The sequence below is a fragment of the Schistocerca serialis genome, chromosome 6, assembly GCF_023864345.2.
Source record: "Schistocerca serialis cubense isolate TAMUIC-IGC-003099 chromosome 6, iqSchSeri2.2, whole genome shotgun sequence".
Classification (NCBI taxonomy): Eukaryota; Metazoa; Arthropoda; class Insecta; order Orthoptera; family Acrididae; genus Schistocerca; species Schistocerca serialis.
Window position 1 is genome coordinate 107,458,457 of NC_064643.1, and position 23,125 is coordinate 107,481,581.

Sequence of the window (23,125 nt, forward strand, 5' to 3'; positions counted from 1 at the left end):
GCCATGAGAGTACCTCTGCATCTCAGATACTTCACAGAGACATGTGCCATGTGTGGATGAGCATTGTCCTGTTGAAAAATGTTACTATCATACTGTCACATGAAAGGCAACACATGAGGACCCAGGATTTCTGTGATGTAGCGCTGATATATCTGAATGTCCCACAAATATGGATCTTGTGTGATACGACCGGCCAGTCAAATAAACCCCCACACCGAGGCTCCTTTCAAGCTCAGTAAGGTACTGACAATGTTGCCTCACACAAGTACGTAGCATCTCCATGTTCTTCACATTGTCTGATCAAAGTGTTACACTGGTCACCCCCGTATATACCTTACTAGGTTAGTACCAAAAATGAATGTGAACAACACTAGTCCACTCTAGTGGCCATTCCACCTGTCACAGAAAACAAACTGTAATCATTTACATACCCGTTGGTGGTGTGTACACGTACAAAGTTACATTGACATCTGACCATGCCTTCTGGGTACTCCACTTTTTGCCGGGCAGTAGGTGTATTTTCAATGCAGAGGGAGCAGCAATTTTATAAGATCATCAAATGTATCTAAATCACTTAAAACAATTTTGAGGCACTGGCTTGGCTGAATGAGACATCTATAATTTATTTAATAAGTACTGAATAACACTATTTTTGGCAATTTAGTCAGAAACTGACTGATACAAAATACTTAGAGCAATGACAGCTGTAGTAACTGCGACCAGGACGGTCGCGGGGTAGCAATGACAGATAGTGCGGCAGGTCCTGCAGAGAGGCCCGTGAACAACAACACAACGGAAGAGGACGGACACGACCAATCAATGACAGTACGAACACAACAAGACAGAACAACAGAGTCACAAGGAAACAAACACATCCATTCGTACATGAACCAGGAAGTAAGCAGTCTAGCGCAAAGCGAGGTGTAAACCGATGTAAGTGAGATTAGACTGACTGGATGAGCGAGAGGCGGGCACTTAAGTACGCTATCAGGGGAGCCACTATTGGCCGCAGGGACCACATGTTCAACTGTGGCGCCCTCACACTAAAAGTGGGCCAGGAGGTGCAGGGACCTCTATGGGTCTTTGACGTCCATGATGTCTGGCGCGGATTCAAATTCCGCGGCGCGCGGTACCAGAACAGCAGAGAGAACTGAAGTCTGTACTACAATTTTCTTGGTCAGAAATCATCATCTATGTAGAATGTTGCACATCTGACTGGAAACAAAGAAGTCCATTTTTTCAAACCTTGATCTCACATCTCCATGTAAGACACTATGAGACTTTGCCTGGAGAAGCTCTAATAATGTTACTATGACTGATTATATTTCTGCCTCGGAAAAGTCTTTCGAACTTTATTCCAGTGGTAATCAGATCAGTTCTGAAAGTGTTCCTGTTTCAAGTGGAGTAGGTGTCAGTTATTTTCATTGTTTGCAAATAGCTACTGGAACATCTCAGTGCATGAGCACATCTCTTAAGTTGATGATTCACAGCAAGATTCCAACTTCTTTCTTTTACATTTTCACAAAGAAAAAAATACTTTTTTTAATCAGTCTGCCAATTCTGTTACATTCAGTGCTTTTGGTTAAATCCATTAAGACTTTGATATGCACCACCAGTAGCCATACTTTGTGGAGTGAAACCTTCACTTAAAATGACATCATCAGCTGCAGTGAATCTGAAAATTTTGTTGAACTGTACCATTAACGTGAATTTTTTTATTTTTTTATTTATTAGTCTATAGACAGCTTTCAAATGGCAAAAGACATCATCTACTGTTACTTGGATATACTGTACCTACTTCAACACAATTTCTATTGGTCAATACATAATTACTAACAACATGCTATTACAGAGAAGGACACTTTTCAACTGAACTAATTATACATAAGCCAAATTTAGTTGTAATATTCACATCATTACACACATTTTGTTAAGAATAATAAGGCCAGAAGCTATATGTTTACAGCTATCTTAAAAGGTCACTTACATTATTATGTACAAATTCATCAACAATGTGGACAGCGTTTTCTTTCAGTAAAGATTATATTCTGTTTCTGAGCTTATTAATTTATAACTGCTTGCCTCGGTAATTTACAAATAAAATATTTTCCTAGAAGCAGAGTGTTTTCTTGTATTCTTTAGTTTTGCCCAGAGCATATTTAAATACTGGACATGTGATCTTGTTTTACTCTCTTCCAGACTGATCATAGTGTGCACAATAGTATGAAACATGTATAGACTCAGCACAGGTCAATGTTTTGCTTTCAATGAAATACATTTTGTGGGAAGTGGTGACACTCAGACCACAAATGCTTTCTTATGGCAAATGAAAACTCTCTTGGCTCCAGCCGAGTTACCCCACATCATTAAAACATAGTTTGAATGCATACAGAAGGAAGAAAAGTACACAAGGAGTATGTTTTTCCACTAAAGCAGGTTTTTAATTTTCTGAAGAGACACAATGCAAGTGATAATTTGTTGCATTGCTGTTATCATGCTTTGTCCTACAAAAACAACATTCAGTTGGTCCTAAACTGCAGTAAAAGCAGCTGGTGATTTCATTGACTTGGGACTTTAGTATAGCTTCATCAAGTTGAAATTATTGTGCCTCCAGCCCCCATAAAGTTACTTGCACCTTCAGTTCTCAGATTTATTAAATGAAGAACATACAAGTGATTCAGCTACCCTTGCCTAGAGGTTTTATGCAATCTGCAATGCCTTCAAAAACTATGCACCAGATTTTCATAGTCTCTCATTCGATACACATAAACTATTAATGCTATAGTAAAAATAAACAGAACCTTTTTGCAGGAAATTTAATATAGTTAAACTTTGTACTGGGGCATGTTTTTGCTAGAGGCTGTAGTTTTCAAATCATTCAAGAAAAACACATGAAAATAATCTCCAAACATGTGTTTCTTAAATAACTCATAAGCTGTGGCCTCTGGTGAAAAATTATCCCAGTACAAAATTTAACTACATTAAATTTCCTACAAAAGGTCCTGTTCATTTGTTCTTTACGACTAATAGTTCACATGTAGCGAGCATGAGAGTATGAAAATCTTGTGCATGGTTTTTAAGGTGTTGTATGTTGCATAAAATCCATAGGTAGGGGCAGATGAATCAACTTGATATGCTGTCAACACCAAAATCAGAATATACCGTCAGTACTGTAAGGCACATACCAGTGAACGCCAGGCTATTAATTTTCATGATTTACAAAATGAAGTGCTACTGAGTAACAACAAATAAGTCATAATGTAATCACTAAACTTGGAAGTGAAATGGCAGTTCCTGTAGCCTATCTATCTGAAAACAATATCAAAGTGAAAAATAAGAAAGGAAGATTCAGATTTAATGTCAGGATGGGGAAATAAATCAGACAAAGAATCAATATTGGCATTCACATTGATCAATTTAGGGAAAACATCCATCCATCCATTTCAGTACCCTATAACTGACCTATGTTGGATTGGGACTGTCATGGCATTTCTCCAACTTTGCAGAGAATCAGCTATACCTGTCCATAATTATTACAGTGGGATCACCACTCACAAGGGCATTTTAAAGTTGCTGCCAGCTTTCCAATCTGTGTGCCTCTTTTGTCTGTGTCTAAGTGTACATGGTCAAACATGACATTGTTTTTCAAAGTGTGTGCACATTGTGTAACTGAGATGACTTGGAAACCAGCTTGTATTTGCCTAAGTGGATGTAGAAAACCACCTAAAAACTGCACCAGCCCCCATCATTAATCTGTGATATCGATTCGAGATGGGGCTGGTGTAACTACTCATGCCTTGATAGTGGCCATTTTATCATGCTTGGCTATATGGAGAGAGTTTAAGGAAGCCATGGGAAACGTAAATTCAGATGCTTAGATGAGCATTTACGAATCTATTCGGCAAGTAAGTTAGGGCAGATTTGCCAGTTTCAAATGTAAATTAATGGCTTACGTTTTTGAATAACAGATGCTCTATCTTTACGTTTCACTGAGTCTCTGCTCATCATCATCAATACTGCTAATATTATCACCAATAACATGGGACATTAAACTCTAAATCTTCCTTCCTTCCTTCATTTTGACTACATAGATTCCTTTTTTATTTTATTTTTTCTTTCCTTTACATTGCATTCATTTTATTTTTCTTTGAGTTTTCCTTCTCTGCCCAAGTGGAAATGTGATTATTTGCAACCTAGTTACTGCAAACTGGAAGAGGTGCAAAGGAGTTCCCCAATTCAGAACAGCATTTCCAATTCCAGGATATGAAAGATAAAACTAGAAAACTCCACAATAAACTTTTTCTGGTCTGCGATTCTTGATTAATAGTGTTCCACATGAAAATATGTAAAGCTGATTAATACTGTTCCACATGAAAATATGTAAACCTGATTTACATACGTCTTATTGCATGTAGAAGAGCTGAGTTGATTACTTGTTACCATCTACAGTAGCACATTTGTTTCTTCTGATGATAAGTTTTGATTCAGTGTTAGACTTATTAGCACATGAATTTAACACATGAATTTATTAGGTATTCTTATTCTTTGATACATAAAAGTAGGTTCACTTACATCACTTAAATGTAAGATGTCTGCCACAATTTAAGAGTGTCTTGAAGGCTGTAATCTGTGCACAGTAAAAAACCCAGTAAAGGAACTGTTCATCAACAAGGAGTCAACTTCTGACTTTCATTCTTAATACTGAAACACTGTTTTTTTCCCCTAATTGTTGTCTTTCACCATTGCTGCTCTTTTCAGAACAGTTAACCATTCCTTCATAGTTATCATATGTTTCATTACCATTTTCCTCCTTGTAAGGATCTTCTACAGTTTTAATTCTTACCTGGTTTTTTCTAGAATCCCTCCATTTAATATGTTTCCTTTTTTACTGCCTAGGTAGCAGAATTCCTTAACATCAGGACTGATGGTCATGAAACGGATGAAGTTAAGTTTCTCACTGTTCTCATTTCTGCTACTTCCCATTACCTTCATATTTCTTTGACTTACTCTCAATCCATACCATGTACTCATTAGACTGTTCATTCCATTCAACAGATCATGTAATTCTTCTTCACTTTCACTCAGAATAGCAACGTCACCAGCAAATTGTATCATTGATATCCTTTCACCTTGAAATTTAATTCCACTCCTTAACCTTTCTTTTATTTCCATCATTACTTCCTCAATGTACAGATTGAACAGTAGGAGTGAAAGACTACAACCCTGTCTTGCACCCTTTTCTAATATGAGCACTTTGTTCTTGGTCATCCACTCTTATTATTCCCTCTTGGCTGTTGTACATATTGTATATGACCCGTCTCTCTCTGTAGCTTACCCCTACTTTTTTCGGAATTTCAAACATCTTGCACTCATTTTACACTGTCAAACACTTTTTACACGTCAACAAATCCTATAAATGTGTCTTGATTTTTCTTTAGTCTTGCTTCCATTATTAGCCGCAACGTCAGAATTGCCTCTCTCATGACTTTACTTTTCCTAAAGCCAAATTGATAGTCATCTAGTGCATCCTCAATTTTCTTTTCCATTCTTCTGTATATTATTCTTGTAAGTAACTTTTATGTATGAGCTGTTAAGATGATTGTGCGATATTTCTCGCGCTTGTCAGCTCTTGCCATCTTCGGAATTGTGAGAATGATGCTTTTCCGAAAGTCACACAGTATATCGCCAGACTCATACTTTCTACACACCAACATGAATAGTCATTTTGTTGCCACTTCCCCCAGTGATTTTAGAAATTCTGATGGAATGTTATCTATCCCTTCTGCCTTATTTGACCTTAAGTCCTCCAAAGCTCTTTTAAATTCTGATTCTAATACTGGATCCCCTATCTCTTCTAAGTTGATTCCTGTTTCTTTTTCTATCACATCAAATCTTCCCCCGATAGAGGCTTCACTCTCTCCTCTGCACTTAACAGTGGAATTCCCACTGCACTCTTAATGTTACCACCCTTGCTTTTAATGTCACGGAAGATTTTTTTGACTTTCCTACAATCATTTCTTTTTTGATGTCTTCACATTTTTCCTGCAGCCATTTCATCTTAGCTTCAACTGAAGTATTTCTTCTGTTACCTATGGTTTCTTCACAGTTATCTTCTTTGTACCTATGTTTTCCTTCCCAACTCCTGTGATGGCCCTTTTCAGAGATGTCCATTCCTCTTCAGCTGTACTGCCTACTGAGCTATTCCTTATTGCTCTATCTACAGCCTTAGAGAACTTCAACCGTATCTCGTCATTCCTTAGTACTTCCGTATCCCACTTCTTTGTGCATTGATTCTTCCTGACTAATGTCATAAACTTCAGCCTACTATTCAAACTACTGTATAGTGATCTGAGTCTATATCTGCTCCTGGGTATGCCTTACAATCATATATCTGATTTCAGAATCTCTGTCTGACCATGATGTAATCTAACTGAAATCTTCCCATATCACCCTTTCTTTTCCAAGTATACCTCCTCCTCTTGTGATTCTTGAACAGGGTATTTGCTGTTACTAGCTGAAACACATTACAAAACTCAATTAGTCTTTCTCCTCTCTCATACCTTGTGCCAAGCCCATATTCTCCTGTAACCCTTTCTTCTACTCCTTCCCCTACAACTGCATTCCAGTCCCCAATGGCAATTAGTTTCTCATCCCCCTTTACATACTGTATTACCCTTTCAATATTCTCATACACTTACTGTATCTCTTCATCTTCAGCTTGCGACATCAGCATGTATACCTGAACTATCGTTGCCGGTGTTGGTTTGCTGTCGATTTTGATATGAATGACCCTGTCACTGAACTGTTCACAGAAGCACACTCTCTGCCCTACCTTCCTATTCATAATTAAGCCTACTCCTGTTATACCATTTTCTGCTGCTGTTGATATTACCCTACACTCAGTTGGCCAGAAATTCTTGTCTTCTTTCCACATCACTTCACTGACCCCTACTATATTTAGATTGAGCCTTTGCATTTCCCTTTTCAGATTTTCTAGTTTCCCTACCATGTTCAAGTTTCTGACATTCCATGCCTTGACTTGTTGAACATTATCCTTCCTTTTCTTCATGGTAACCTCCCCCCTGGCAGTCCCCTCCCGGAGATCCGAATGGGAGACTATTCTGGAATTATGTACAAACAGCAAAATATTTTGTAATAGTCATAACACCATAGCAATTTTTAGGTTACTAAAGGGGCATCTGGTCAAAAATTACACAAATGGCAAACTATTAGACATCATCAAGATAGTCAGAACTTCAAGTCTAACAAAAGTGTATGTATCATACAGGAAGATCAGTCTGATTATATGTGGATAAAATGTAAGTTTAGACATAAAAAATACTTATTACAGCTAAGAAGGCCTTATTCTTATGCAACTAATCATGAGACGGGAATGTTAAAGCCAGTACAGAACTGTTACTTTTTTGGTCTCTCTCATTTTCTTGCTGTGATTGGCTAAGGGTGTATTTTCAGATGTTCGGATGAGTTGCTTCCACTTTATAAATAAACTGAAAACAACAATTAGGCTGAACACCTACAAGTATACCATTAAACTATATTTTTTATTTATGTAAATACATAGAACTGTAACCAGTCTCTTTTTTGAAACAGCCATTTATCCATTAACTGGCTGATCTTCATATAGTGCACAGGAAGTTACATAGCTAATTCAAAGCATAATGCTTGATGCTGCCTCTATGGCAAGAAGATGGAATATGCTTTAATGTTCTTGTCACAGAGCCAGCACCTAGCATTATGCTTTGAAATGCCTGTGTAACTTCCTGTACCATCTGAAGATGAGCCTGAAAAGATTCAAAAACCAGTTCATGAAATAAATAACTATTCCAAAGAAGTGACTGATTTCATTTTATGTATTTACATAAACATTCATATGTTCTGAAACAGTCATAGTGGATAAGTTTGATCATTTTTCTTTATATTTTTGTGACTATGTGCTGAAGGAATGTCATGAAGTCAAAGACATATTTCCAGTTGTCCAGAAAGGCTGATTATTCTAATGTTCTGCAAAATATCCTAATGGCTTGTCTAGTCATATTTCTTCTGTGCTTTGAGTGATGGTATCAGAGATTCTGAGTGGAACACATTTGGCTGTTAAGAGAGTAATGCGAGAAGCCTTCAGTGACTACAGTTGCACAATATTGTCAAATGATCTTTCACAAAACCCAAAGAAATTCTGGTCATATGTAAAGGCTGCCCGTAGCACAAAAGTTAGTGCCCAGTCCCTAGTCAATGAGACACAAACTGAAATTGATGGTGGCAGCAAAGGTAGGAAAGCAAAAGCTGAAATGCTTAACTCCATTTACAAATGTTCCTCTACAAAGGAAAATACGGGACAATTCCCACAGTTTAATCCTTGTACCACCGAAAAGAGGGTTGAAATCAGTATTTCTGTCAGTGGCATTGAGAAACAGGTGAAATAATTAAAACTGAACAAAGCTCCTGGTCCCAATGAAAGCAATAAAAGCCCCTATCAGATTCTATATTGAATTTCCAACTTAGACCCTTTCTAACTATAATCCACTGTAGATCCCTCAAACAAAATACCATGACCAGTAGTTGGAAGAAAACACAGGGCACACCCATCAATAAGAAGGGTAGTAGATGTGATCCACAAAACTACCGTCCAGTATCTTTGAATTTTGTTTGTTGTACGATGTTAGAACATATTCTAAGCTCAAACATAATGAGGTATCTTGAACAGAATAACCTCCTCCATGCCAACCAGCATGGTACCGAAAACATTGATCATGTGAAGCCCAACTTGCACTTTTCTCACATGACATACTGAAAGTTTTAGATCAAAGCAGTCAGGTAGATGCAGCAATTCTTGATTTCTAAAAAACATTTTACTCAGTACCATACATATTTTTATTGTCAAAAGTTTGATCATATTAGATATCAAGTGAAATTTGCAACTGGATTGAGGAGTTTTTGGTCAGGAGGACACAGCATGTTATCTTGGATGGAGAGTCATCATCAGGTGTAGAAGTGACTTCCAGTGTGCCCCAAGGAAGTGTGTTGGAAGCCAAACCCTTCCTGTTCATGTTGTATGTTTATGAACTTGTTGACAATATTAGTAGGTTTTTTTTGTTTGTGGAGATGATACATTTATCTATAATGAAGTACTATCTGAAAGAAGCTGCATAAATATTCAGTTAGATCTTGATAACATTCAGAAGTGGTTCAGATAGTGGCAACTTCCATTAAATGTTCAGAAATGTAAAATTGTTCACTTCACAAAAGGAAAAAACTTAGTACTCTGTGACTGTGATATCTGGACTCAAGCAAGTGGAAGACCTCATTTTATTGGCAGAATACTGTGGAAGTGCAACCAGTCAACAGAGACTGCTTACAAGTCACTTGTGCCACCCATTCTAGGATATTGCTAAAGTGTGTGGGACCCATACCAAATGGCACTGACAAGCGATAATGAACATACGAGTATATAGAGAGAAGAACAGCACAAATGGTCACAGGTTTGTTTGACCCATGTGAGAGCTTTACAGTGATGCTGAAGAAACTGAACTGGCAGACTCTTGAACATAAATGCAAACTATCCCAAGAAAGTTTTCTAACAAAGTTTAAGGAAACACCTTTAAATGTTGACACTCAGGAATATGCTGAAAACCCCCATGTATCGCTCACATAGGGATTGCCAGGACAAAATCAGAATAATTACAGCTTGTGCAGAGATATTCAAACAATTGTTCTTCCTATGCTTCATATACAAATGGAACAGGAAGAAACCTTCATAACTGGTAAAATGGGACATACCCTCTGCCATACACTTTGTGGTGAATTTGCAGGGTATAGATATAATAGGTACATAGATGTGCTCACTGCCTGGACTGTAGTGAAACTGATGGAATGTGTTGTGAAAATCAGCTAATGCCTTTTTTTAAGCACATAGTAGAGCTGATGGACATCAATTGCAGCTTAGGCTCTTTCAGGAAAGGTCTTGGTATAAAGATCATGTTGTCATAGTTGAGAAATCAGAATTAATCTCAGTTAGACCATAGAAGATGACAGGCATGTCCATGGGAAAGTATTTTATGCTAATGTCTAGTTCTCGGCACACTTTGATGAGTGTAACAAGACCTGGATGAGGCTCTTAATGTGGCTTTAGCAATATTATTCAGAAGACAAGAACACTCACACATATTTGATTGATGGATCTCTCCTTATTCATTCACATCATAGGTACAGCACAGTCTGCATATGAATTTTCTGATGAGACCCTAGTTCTGCAGAGAATCGCCAGGAGCATCCACAATAAACAAATCAGAATCTATCAATTCCAGCAATTTCCAGTTTTTATATTAGGCATAAATTATTGTCCTTCACTGATAAGGTACAGCAGTGACTCGGTGCTCATTCTGATGTGCTTTTAAATAGTAGTATATACCATTCTAAAAGCATTTTCATAAATACAATTACATTAACATTGTAACTGTGACTGACTCGAGGACTGAGTGAAATAAATAAAGGGTAAACCCATACTTCACCAACATATTTTCAGTGGCTGTGTAGGGATATTTTCTGAATATTTCGGTATAAGATGTCTGTGTCTTCTGACAGAGCAGCCTAACTGCAATAAGTCTGATTTCTTACTTGCATTTATCTTTGTATCTGTAACACACTGAAAGGCACAAATAGTGGTGCTATGGGCAGTGTTTCTTGTCTGGAAATGAATTAGTTCTATTCACTCACAGTACTTGCTGTAATGTCCACTTTACTCTTTGCCCTCAAGTTTGCATTCAGCACTACTCAGTTCTAACTCAAGTTTGTCTTTCTGGCTCTGTTAGTTGTACACAAACAGTGATACACAGCTGTATGAATAGGTTTACTGATGAAGAATTGGCCAATTCTATGTGACTCATGTATTGGTAACTGAATGCAATGACAGGGCAAAATGACAACATTACATTAGCTGTTCCCACAGTGATGCCAATCACTCATAGTACTTGTGTTGTATGTTTTGATTGTTGTTCATTACATACTTTTTCACTGTTGTGAAGATGTTTTCACAGGAAAAAAAGGTAATTGAATAGCAAACTGAATACATCCATATTACATTATTACTCTGCAAAGAGCCACAGAAGATAACTGTGAGTAACCTCCAAACTTTTGTCACTAGAGTTTGGGTTCACCTTGTATATTAAATTGTCTTACCCACCCAGTACTTCAAGAATAATCTGTCAAACTCTCCAACTGTCTCTGCATGGTACCCGTAGCTGCTGTACAAACAGTTCATTAATAATTATATTAATGAATGCATCTCTTGTCATTAATTCACATTTTGTTTATTCAATCAAAACTTCACCAATGTTAGGTTTTTCTCACTGTATCTTGGTTACGGTGGGGATGTGACATCTCCATAAACATTTCATGAGAATTTTCCTCTTGGACATTGCTGCCGTTCATAAAAATAGAAAAAAGTCAGAGACCATAAACAGCAGACAATAAAACACAACAAGGCTTACAGTGAGGTCTACTGGCAAGGCAATATTTTTCAGATGACCAATAACACAGACCATGGACAGTCAAAAGGCAGAAGGGATGGGGGAAAGACTGTTTCTCCACTCTCAGCCTCATTGTTCACTGGCAGTCCTGTCAGATGCCTATTGTACTTAACTCATGAAAAATTTAGTGTAACATGTTAAAAGGCCTAAAAACAACAAAATAAGTGTTCTGCAAAACCAATGTCTGTATACCTGTTCAAACAACATTTCTGTTGTCTCTCTCTTTTCCTAGATGAAGCAACTTTCAATCTGTAAAGCTTTTGTATACATTTGACACACTGCTGTCTAATGGTACATACTATTTCTTTGTCTCAAGTACTGTGGTTTTATTTTTGTACATAATGTAGTGATCTCCACTTCACCTGTTCATTATGAACTAATAAAAAGTAACTCTCTTGATTAGCACAAAAGTCTTTATTCATATTTTGTCCTAGGAGAATCCAAAGACTAATTGATTAATTACTTAATTACTACATCAGGAAACTCTTTAAGTTAATAAAAGGTTTCATTCAGCTACTGTTTTTATTTACTACTTAGTATGAAATAGTAGGTCTGTTGATTTCAGAGGACACTATGAACAGTTTATATACTGCAGGATTTAAAAATCTCTGTGATACTGACATTCCCTGAATTCATATTAGTCTGATAAATCATATATGTAGCAGCTAATAGAAACACTTTTATTTTGTTTTTTTTAGTGTCGAGAGATTTTCAATTAAGAACTTCTGCCCACATAGTCTACATGGAAATTATTTTTACGTCTAATAATGTGGCTGTAAAATTTGTAGTTCATCCTCTCTTATTACTCACTACAGGGAGTAAATGTATTGGCACAGAAATGAAAGAATCCCCAAGTTCCTGAAGAGGTCTGTGCAAGACTTTTGGTTATCAACCTCACATAATATTCTCACTGCACCCTTCTCTAGAATAAATATTTTTTATTTTATGGTGCAGTGCACTAGAAGATTACCACTTAGTCATGGGACAGTACTAAGTGAATGTATGATGAAAATTCCATATGCAGGTCAACACAATGAGAGAGATTCTCAAGTGCAGAAAGAACGGGGCTTTTTATCTAACTCTCGTAACAACGTTGTTCATGCCAGTCAGCACAAATTAAAAAAAAAATTGAATGAGTTATACCTCTATCTTCTTCCACATGAAATGATAAAAATCATTCATATGAGTAACCAAGTCTTTATGGTGTCATTGACTTCCAAGTAATTTTGTATTCAATATTGCACTTAGGTTTGTTGAAGAAATACATTTACACTATGTTATTTTATCCATGGTGGATGCTTGTAATGCTGCTGCCATTAATCATAGTTGATGAATGATGCAATCAGCCACAAAATTTGGCTCATTGTGTCATCCACCAACTACATTTACACTATCTGATCAAAAGTGTTTGGATATCCCTACATAATGTGAAATAGACCAGTAGGTGTCCTGATAGGTGGACCTACCAGTATAAAAGGAGGTAATGGTGTAGCAAGTAGAGAAGTAGTAATAGCAGAATGGGTAAGTCAGGACAGGTCAGTGACTTCAAATGTGGGCAAATCATTGGACATCACCTCATTAACAAATCCCTCAAGGACATTCCAACCATTCTAATGCTGCCAAGCAGACTGTTGGTGATGTGACTGTGAAGTGGAAACACAAAGGAACAACCACAGCTACATCAAGACCAGGCAGACTTCATACACTAATGGACTTGAACCACTGAGCATTGAAGAGGGTGGTTGCCAGAAATCCCATGAAATCAGCAGAAGGATTCGCTCATGAGTTACAAAGTGCTATACCAGTAATCACCTATCACAATGACTGTGAGCAGGGAATTACAAGAAATGGGGTACAATGATCAAGCAGTTTCTCATAAGCCACACATTTCTGTAATCAAGAGGTGGTGTGAAGCACAACACCACTGGACAGTAGATGGATGGAAATGCACAATTTGAAGTGATGAATCATGCTACACCCCACTGAAACTTTTATGGAAGAGTATGGATTGTGCAAATGCCCCATGAAATTTCACAACAGCACATCCCAACAAATGTGGAAATGTTTCATAAAATCTAATGTTAGCTTAATTTTCAACTTAACAACAATTTAAAACAGCAACTGAAACATGAACTGAAAAATGCATATGAGAAATTTGATGGCTCTGGGGTATACAGGATTGATTTTAATAACTGTGATAAATGTTGTATCAGCCAAATTGGCTGCTCTTTTAACACAAGGTTCAGGGAGCATTCACAACTGCATAACAAAATTTCTTTGGGATTGCATTTATCAGAAATCGGTCATACTATAGGGGACACTGAGAATAGTATGCAGATTCTCCACAGGGCACAAAAAGGCTGTGTTCTCATATCATTAGAAGAGCTTGAAATTTGCAAAGTGAAAAAACAGGAGTCAGCTAAAGTGTTCAATGGGCAGAGCAATTTTGTACCAAATGCCTACATTGCTTTGTTTGACAATATTCTACTTTAACCACTGAACACCTCTCTCATATATATCTTCCTTTGGTTTTTACCAAGTATACAGTGCATTATACATTTGCTATATTTTTTGACATTGAGTTGTTTATTACTCTCATGCTTACTTGTCCCTTCTCTGTTTATATGATCTAATTCATTAACTAGATCAATTGACTGGTAGTCTTTTATCATTCCTTTCTTGTAAGATCTGTTGTAGAGTACAAGAGGCGGTTAAGTTCCTCTGATCATGCCTCGCCTACTCGACATTCTGGTGGCCACACCAACTGATTGCTTACTACAGTCTGTTGTTTCATCCATTTGGATTCTTTCCATATTTATTTTATCATTTTATACTATTCTATCAGCTCCATAAGCTTGTTCTTATGTACGTAATAATATTTTTATTTATAATCGCCACAACAGCATATCAAAATTATTATCACTTAATCACTTCCTTTTTAACAATCTAAATTTAACTTCAGTCATGTTTTTATTTATTATAGTTCATTACTGTAGTAACATATATACATGGGAAGCCCACAATAGACTTTACCTATTGTATTATTCTTTTTATTCAATATTGTACAGTTATATAACTGACAAATATGTGTAAGCCTACAGTAGTGACATCTAATGAACTTCCAGTACAAACATTTGTGGCTACTGTACAACAGTTTGTCAGGAACAGTACAGTAGCACTGTTAAGAAGATGACACTGCCAACACTGTGGCCTACTATATAACATATTAAGATACGTGCAGTGATGCTAAGCTGATTTTGTTTTTATCCGTTGATGATGCCACAATGGCTTCATTATATTAGGACATATTTTAAAGAGGTATACCTCATCATAAAAACTGCACGTTTTATCACATGTATGTCAGTAATACTTTTAATTATGGCCTATTTTATTGTTTTAAGATGTAGACAATCTGATAGTTATAGATCATAGACAGAAATTAAAAAAAAAAAAAAAAAAAAAAAAAAAAAAAAAAAAAAAAAAAAATTGAAAAAACTATAATCTGAACCATTGTTCTATTAATGACCATGTTGCAATTTGTCATACATATTATGCAGTTTCAAACAAATAAAACAGATCCTACAGTGCAAGTTTCCACAACCAGTTTCTGCATCCTTAGTGACTTGTTTCATGGGCATTGTGCCAAAGTCCAAGGCACATTTCTATGTGTATTATTTTGTTTCCCTGAGCTGGAGATATCATAAGAGGCTACAAAGGCTCATATAGTAGTTTCGAACTTAAACAAGCTCAGCAAGCTGAACTGTTGGTATCCACCCATGCAAAAGTCAGGTCACAGTGTCATCAGATTATTGCCTAGGTTTGCAGATTCATGCTGATGCATGTTATGGAGCTTATATTGGACAAATGAGATTTATGTGCCTTAGTACTAAATAAAGCAAACAGCACCAATTCTTCCTCACTATAAGCTCAATAACAAACATCCGCCAGACTCTGTAAACTTAGGTAGTGGTCTGATGACATCACAACCTGACTGATGTGTGGACCATGGCCTAATGCCCATAAAACAAAAATCACCAATGAATCAAATAAAACACACATTCTTTTACCAAAAGTTGTCATTAATGGTTATACTAAATGAAACTCTATGTGCAAAATTCCTTTTAGTCAAGTCAAGACAATTTCCAGTTACATAGATTACACAAATAAATAAACTGACAAAGCAGCTCAGTTCACCAGTTCTTCACTTAGAATTATCTCCCACTGTGCTAAATGTCAAGAACAGGATGTGAGTTTATTCTGAATATCTACTTACCCTTTACTCTTTAGAAATATCTTCTGCGGAGCATCATCTAAGTTAAATAATGATGGAAGCAGTGAGAATACTGAGTAAAACAGGCATCGTAACTAAAAATTCAGCAGAAGCACTTACAAAGTTCGTAAAATTCTTACATTCATTTGTAGTGTACATTGAGGTGATGTGAAATGAAATATGATCGTATGGTATTGTTGGCCGGGAGGTTCCAGTCAGGTTCGGCTGCCAAGTGCAAGTCTTATTTCGGGTCGGTGCCACATTGGGCGACTTGCAGCCAATGATAAGGATGAAATGACAATGAGGACAATCCAGAGTGGAGAAAATCTCCAACCCGGCAGGGAATCAAAGCCGGGCCCAGTGCATGGAAGGCAAGCACGTTACCACCCAGCTAAGCAGGCATTGAAGTGACAAAAGACATGGGATACCTCCTAATATCATATTACACCTCCTTTTGTCCAATGTAGGTAGCAACGCAATGTAGCGTGGACTCAACAAGTTGTTGGAAGCCTCTGGAGAAATACTTAGCCATGCTGCTCTATAACCATCCATAATTGTGAAAGTGTCGCAGGTGCAGGAGTTTTTTGCACAAACTGTCCTCTCGATTATGTCCCATCAATCTTCGATGGAATTCATGTCAGGCAATCTTGATAGCCAAATCATTCACTCAAATTGCCCAGAATGTTTTTCAAACCAATTGTGAATGACTGTGGTCTGGTAAAAAGGCATGTCGTCATAAAAATGCCATTGTTGTTTGGAAACAAGTAGCCAAATGTAACCATTTCCGGTCAATGGTCAGTTCAGTTGGACCAGAAAGTCCAGTCCATTCCACGGAAACATAGTCCACAACATTATGGAGCTGCCGCCACCAGCTTGCACAGTGCCTTGTTGACAACTTGGGTCCGTAGCTTTGCAGATTCCATGCAACACTTGAACCCTACCATCAGCACTTATCAACTGAAATTAGAATTTATCTGATGAGGTCATAGTTTTCCAGTCATCTAGGGCCCAACTGATAATGGTTGTGACCCCACGAGGGGTACTGCAGGCAATTCTGTGCTGTTAGCAAAGGCACTCGCATTGGTCATCTACCGCCATAGTCAATTAATAGAACATTTTTGCCACACTGTCCTAATGTATGTGTTCATCAAACAACCCACATTTATTTCTGAGGTTATCCCCCACAGCGTTGCTTATCTGTTAGCACTGACAACTCTATGCAAAAGCCACTGCTCTCAGTCATTAAGTGGAGGCCGTCAGCCACTGCACTGTCAGTAGTAAGTACTCTAAATTTGGTATTCTTGACACACACAAAACAATATAGATCTTGAAATAATGAAATCCCTAACAATTTCTGAACTGGAATGTTCCATGCATCTAGCTCCAACTACCATTTCTGTACCTTTGTGTACACAATACTACTGCCATCTGTATGTGTGCATATCGGTATCTCATGACTTTGTCACTTCAATGTATTTACCAATTTGCTTCATTTCACATACCTGAACACTCTTGTGCATGGGGTTTGTGAAACACAATATGTGAATTCATTAATTTTATTTGTTGCTAATTATAAAAATAATCAAAATAAAAAATAATTTCCATGTAGATTTTGCGTCCTTTTCTAGGACTCCTAGTGGGTTTTTGTATTTTGGTATTAAGATCTACCACAAGTTCCCACTTAGTGTTGACTAAGAAACAAACACTCACTATAAGTCCAAAAGAAAATTAAAAACATACTACATGGCTACACCTTCCACAACTTATCTGATCATCTAAGATTCAAGGATTGAAGATGCTCATTAGACACAGAGGCATACCCAACAAGGGGCAGGGAGGAAGGCAGCTGTACTGTGCCACATAAGAATAAAACAGTGTACAGTTTTGTGAATTTAACTCATACCCTACTTCACCAAACAGATGCATCATTTCACTGTCACTTTCTACAAAGTCAGAACATGTAATAGATAGTAACAAGCACTCCCCCTGAGCCATTTGTTGTGAAGTGAAATATTTTGCTGTTCACCGTCATTCACCTTGCACTGAAAATGCCAGAAAGCTCCAGCAGCAGCATTGCACCCTCGATACGATACTTTTCTTTTCTCTCTCTCCTTTTTTTTTTTTTTTGGCATGTTGAGATAAAAGAAATTATCCACATAGTCAAGGGAGATTGAAATTTGATTGTGACGGGAGGAGGGCAGAATTTAACAATATTGAGAAAAAAAAGGGAAGAATATATATGAGAACATTGACTGGGGGAAAGGAATGAAAGGGAAGTCACCTGGTAAAATTTTACACAGAGCACAATTTAATCATAGCTAACGTATTATTCGAGAAGACACTTGAAGGTTTCAGACCAAATATATAATAGTAAGAGAGAGATTTCAAAACCACACTTTAAACTGCAAAACATTTCTGGAGGCAATCCATACACATACAATAGAAGGAAGAGCAGGATGAAGCAACAAAACCAGAAACAGGCTAAAAGGACACTAGCAATCTGACATGGACATCATTCTACTTAATTAAAAAAATAAATAAATAAATTGAAACTGCTGTTGTACCAGAACATATAGCAGCATCACAAGAAAAAGACAAAGAGATGAAGAAGATACACCATAAAATGTGTAAGTTCACGAAACAGGTTGAATGTGAGGAGAAGCTCATTATTGTATGAAGGATTTGTAATACTAACAAGGAGGAATTGGAAAATGAAGGGATAATTTAATCACTTTATTTCTAGATTAAAAATAAAAGGTTGAGCTTTGTTGAAAGAGCCGGCAATAGTAACACTGCTCAGACATTTGGCACAGTAACAGCAGTTAATGTAAGCCTGAGTAAGTTTTCAGGCCTGTAGTTTTATATCCACAAAAACGCAATCTTCTCGTATATGCATACACAACATCTCTGGTTAATATAAATGAATAACCCATCATCTATATAATAAGGTTCTGAACTATAATACAGCTGTTCTGTCCAATTGTTTCATTCTGTTTCAGGAACCCAGAATACTGGGATGTGGGACATAATCAACAGCAAATGACCAGTCTGTGGTGATAGCAGGTGCCTAATCACACTGTTCACCTGAATATAAGAGCCATATACACACACACACACACACACACACACACACACACACACACACACACACACACACACACACACACACACAGCTCTCTGAGACTTCAGATGTGTGTGCAAGTTGCGCTTGTGTGTGTGTGTGTGTGTGTGTGTGTGTGTGTGTGTATTTTGTTGGGACAAAAGTGTTAAGAAAACTCGTTAATGTATCTATTTTAGTGAAGGGAGTTTAAAATATTTTAACAGAAGAAACAAGTGGAAAAGTGGGGGAGCTTCTAAAGCAATAAAACCAAAAGATAAGATGCACTTTGGGAGAAATTGATAAGTTTTTTGACAATCCTTATTGACTGAAAAAGTGGGGTAACATGGAAAATTACAGATGATAAAAGAAACTAACAAGTAGATTATTTATTAATGAAACAAAGAGTCAGGAACAAAGTGTATTATAGGAGGAGCTACTTCGAACCTGACAATGACAGTGTCCTCGGCTTTGTTCTCAGAACCAAAAGTAAGAGAATTTTAAAATACACTGCGGACTTAAATTTATCCTACAAAATATTTGGAATGAAGGTAAGTGGTATTATCTTTACGTGAAAGGAAAACATGCCAAAAGAAATAATGCCTAATAATGACTGTGTAGTACGAAGTGACTGATACAGTAATGAAGTGCCATAGAGCATACGAATTAGTTCTCACAGGCAAGCAGTACATAGCATGCAGCAGATGATGTGACAAAGAAAGGCCATTCTTAATTTCTCCATGTTCAAAGAGAGTGTTGATTCTGCAACTGTTTGTTTAATTAATGGAAACTGCTGCAATCGCTATTGAGAACTTTACTCAGTCCACTACCAGTTTCAGTCTTTTCATGAACGTGTTTTTAAAAGCTTTCTGAGGAACTTTGCTGTAGGAGAGGCACATCATTTGATCAAACACATGTCCAATGATGTTGCTTCTTGACTGTACAGTTTCTCAGAACCACTTATTAAGAGCCTAATGTAAAACAAGGTGGTAGAGGATTCAGTAAAGTTCTCAACAGCAACTGGAGTAGTTTCCATTACTTAAATAAAGAGATTAAGCAATTACAAAATTTATGAAAAGATATGATGACAAAATCAGGACAAGCATCTAAGTAAGAACATGAACAGAAAATCAACAATTCTGAAGAGAATTACTGCATATGGCTAATGAAAAGACAATAGGTACAGCACAGAAGAATGATAAAAGGAAACACTTTAGAAGCTGCTCCAGAACTTTATTAGAAAGCAAAGGTTTATGTATAATGAAGTAAAATATGAGGGTGAAATAATAATATAAGAACACAAAAGGATGTCAAACATTTGAAAACAATATCTTGATAGGATTGGGGATGATATAATGCTTTTGAAAGCAGTAGGCAAAAATGAACCCAATGACTTGTATAAATGTTAAATTTATGGATTTGTTAAATTACCAAAGTACTTTAAGATATTATTACGGTATAGTGCAAACAACAAAGAAACAATTTATCAATGAATGAAAGCTGTACTGCATACTACTTTAGTATCTCGTGCATCTAAAGAATTGATAAAAAGGACATTAGTATAAACAATAGCCTATAAAGTGAAAGGCCAACTCTGAAGTGAGTTCAGAAGAGGCAGAAGAACGTGGGTAATAGTGCTTATAGGACAGTATCGCAGACAGACTGACCAATGAATATTCTAACAAATAAGAATATATCTTGAGGGACCATAAGAAGGAGTCAAAGAGAATCTATGGGGTGTTAATGAGGTTAAAAAATACCAGTCTCACTATGGGTTAGCCTAAAGGCAATAAGTAAGAATAAAAAATATATATGTACAATCTTTCATTTCAAAAGGTTAAATTCTCATTAAACTATCTATTTATTAACATAAAATTCATTAATAAACTTGTTATTCAAAATATTTCTTTGATACTGACTTTATCATATGCTACAGAAAGAACATAATCATGAGAGATATACAGATGTTAGCTGGCTCCAAGTTACGCAATAAAAGGAAAGAAAAATAAATCCTAGCCAAAACAAAATGACGCAATAGAATCATTGTTTGTGAACAATGGTAGAATGCGTACATTCTGAAGTAAAAGTTACACATATCTGGGAAAGAGGAAAAATGAAAGACAAAAGTGAAGAGCCACTGAAAATGACGAAAGTTCCCTTGCTAAACTAGTACCGTATTATCTGTATGGGAAATTAATACTTCCAGTGCACCCAGTTGGTGCACATTTTGAGGATAATAAATGTAGTGCATCAGGCCCATAAAGAATGCCCTTTCATTATTAGCAGTTTATAATCTCTTAGTGCAGTTTACAATGTAGTGCCTAGGGATTTCATTTCAATCCTGCTTTGCAGGGTAGAATCCTCAGTCACTTTTAAGAATGTCCAATACAGACCACAATCTCAGCAGTGTTGAATGTTTCACTGTCATTTCAAGGCTACACTGATGTCCTGAAAAACAGGCTACATTTGTTATTGGCAAGTACAAGGTCAAACAAGATTACCAATCATGTAACTGAAGCAATATATGTCATTAATTGCACAAAGAAATCCAGCAAAGTCAGCAAGCAATTGTGCGCAGGAAGTACAGCTGCCTTAAAAACTGTAGTTTTAGGTTCTAGTGCCCCACTTTTGCCTGTGCTGGATGGGCTCCTTTATTATGGAAGCAGCAATATTGAGATTGGTCATTGATATAAATAAACTACAGTTGCCATTGTCAAGAGGCTGAGTTCAGCATGTTTTGCATCCCCCATAGTATTGACCTAAAAATGTTTGCGCATTTTCATTGCTTGTCATCTTACAGAATTATCTTATGGGGTAGTGCACGTACAGTAATTAAAGTCAGCAGAAGCAAGCAGTAAAAAGTAGATAAACATACTTCTTCCATATTCCTTTTTTAAGGATCTAGGAATTTTTACACTCACTTATGAATACATTTATGCCTTAATTTTTTTCTGACAATGAAAATTAGTTTCAACTTAACTGTGGTCTATATAATCACAATACAAGACTCTCTATCTAGGGTTCTGAGTGGAGTTACATACTCCGGTGCGTAGGTGTTCAGCAAATTCCCATCTACTATGAATCAAGAAATGGAGTATATCAACTGGTTCAAAAGAAGATTAAAAACATATCTCACTAGTCATACTTTTTAGAAATTATTTAACTACCTAGCTTCAGTGATTGAAAAGTTCTGTAAGCTACATGGCAATCAGAGCTGTTCATATTAAAGCAGAAAAATTGGTAATGTACTGTCAACAGGACCCAGTTTTACAATTGTAGGTAACTATTTTCTTTAAAAAATATATATGTATTCAAGTAAATATTAATTATCAATAGATAAACACCTCCCATTTGGTTTAAGTGACAAGCAGTAGCTCGTTTCAGAGTAGCTGCTTGAAACGTAATAGCCCATTAGGACCCACTCAAAATGAATATTTTCCAGTCTAATTCAGAATCGCACACGTAAACAAAATAAACTCGTCTAGAAAAAATTATAACTGAGAAAATAACTGTTTAATCTCTTTCACTTCAAAGTGTAGAAGCTCTGTAAATGAAGGGAACAATTCCCATGACGGGAGCCTCTAGTAATTAATAAAAAATGTATATGTATTATTGTAATTTCTTATTTGAGAACTTATTCTCGAATAAAATAAGACATGTACTAATATCGTAATGTACTAGCTGTTCTGGAGTAAATATACAATCAGGTATGTATCTTCAATTTTTTGTATCAATTTTAATTGTTAATTAATCAAATATTCATTATAAACAATGCCGAGGATTGTTCAGGATTGTTAAGAAAGTATAAATAGTTACAGTCATGTTGGCAGTGTGGGTCAGTACTTTGAGTGTATTTAGACAGAAAGCATGTAGCTTGTTGACCTTGATTTATTTCATTATTGTAAGTATGTTATAACTTATTTCAGATTTGTCAAGATGCTTTTAATGAATTTGAGATTATAATAAATGTTCAGTGGAAACAAAAAACAGGATTAATTATTTAAAAAAATAACTTTATAGTTTTTTTTGTTTTTTTTACAGTAACTGTCTCAAAGACTTATGCTGCGACAGATTGCCAGATACAACGAGTGAAACAACCCCTAAGAATGTTATATGCTTTCCTTGTAATTTACTTGCTTAAGTTTAGCTGGCACAAGCATGAATAGCATTAATCATTATAGTGATAGTTTATTGTTTGTACAGTATACAGATTAC

The 23,125-nt window shown here is 36.4% G+C and overlaps 1 protein-coding gene across 1 annotated transcript in view; it reads right to left on the reverse strand.

Moving 5' to 3' along the window:
• The window catches only part of LOC126483611 (dickkopf-related protein 3-like), a 171,234-nt gene that overhangs the window by 50,521 nt on the left and 97,588 nt on the right, over positions 1–23,125 (reverse strand). The gene's annotated exons all lie outside the window — the stretch shown is intronic.